Genomic DNA, 1176 nt, shown 5'->3' with positions numbered 1-1176 from the left:
GACTGAGTGAGATCCGTCTTTAAAAAAAACAACAAAAAAGTTAGCCAGGTGTGGTGGTGCATCCCAGCTACTCGGGAGGCTGAAGCAGGAGGATTGCTTTGGCCAGGGAAGTCAAGGCTGCGGTGAGCTGAAATCGCACCACTGTACTCCAGTGTGGGTGGTAGGGTGAGACTCTATCTCAAAAAATATATATAAAAAAGTAGTTCAGTAGTGTTAAGTATATTCACATTGGCCAGGCACGTTCGCTCATGTCTGTAACCCCAGCACTTTGGGAGGCCGAGGTGGGTGGATCACATGAGGTCAGGAGTTCAAGACCAGCCTGGCCAACATGGTGAAACCCTGTCTCTACCAAAAAAAAAAAAAAAAAAAAAAAAAAAAATTAGCTGGGTATGGTGGTGGGTGTCTGTAATCCCAGCTACTCGGGAGGCTGAGGCAGGAGAATTGCTTGAACCCAGGAGATGGACGTTGCAGTGAGCCAAGATGGTGCCACTGCACTCCAGCCTGGGCAACAGCGCAAGACTCTGTCTCAAGAAAAAAAGTATATTCACATTGTTGTGAAGGGAATTTCCAGAACATTTTTTATCTTGTAAAACTGAAACTCTATCCATTAAATACTAACTCCCCAATTCCCTCCTCCAGCCTCTGGTAGGATGGTAACCCCCATTCTAGTTTCTGTCTCTATGAATTAGCTTGCTCTAGGTGCCCCATTTAAGTGGAATCATTCAATATTTGTCTTTTTATGACTGGTTTATTTCACTGAGCATACTGTTCCCATGTTTTATTATGTTGTGCCATGTGATAGAATTTCCATCTTTTTTATGGCTGAATAATATTCCATGGCATGGTGCTTGCTTTGGCAGCACATATACCAAAATTGGAAAGATACAGAGAAGATTAGCATGGCCCCTGCGTAAGGATGACATGCAAATTCGTGAAGCATTCCATATTTTTTTTCACAATAGCGAAGACTTGGAATCAACCCAAATTCCCATCACTGATAGACTGGATAAAGAAAATGTGGCATATATACACCATGGAACACTATGCAGCCATAAAAAAGGATGAGTTCATGTCCTTTGCAGGGACATGGATGAAGCTGGAAACCATCATTCTTAGCAAACTAACACAAGAACAGAAGACCAGACACCATGTGTTCTCACTCATAAGTGGGAGTTT

The 1176-nt window shown here is 42.9% G+C and overlaps 1 non-coding gene across 1 annotated transcript; it reads left to right on the top strand.

The window, feature by feature from the left end:
* The first annotated feature begins 844 nt into the window (after positions 1 to 844).
* Positions 845 to 951, top strand: LOC112209976 (U6 spliceosomal RNA). The gene has a single exon (XR_002944946.1). It is a non-coding gene; the product is annotated as a U6 spliceosomal RNA (small nuclear RNA).
* Positions 952 to 1176: the final 225 nt, after the last annotated feature.

This window comes from Pan troglodytes, chromosome 6, assembly GCF_028858775.2.
Source record: "Pan troglodytes isolate AG18354 chromosome 6, NHGRI_mPanTro3-v2.0_pri, whole genome shotgun sequence".
In the NCBI taxonomy this organism is placed as follows: domain Eukaryota; kingdom Metazoa; phylum Chordata; class Mammalia; order Primates; family Hominidae; genus Pan; species Pan troglodytes.
Note: the sequence above shows the minus strand (reverse complement) of the source record. Positions and strands in the feature narration are given on the sequence as shown.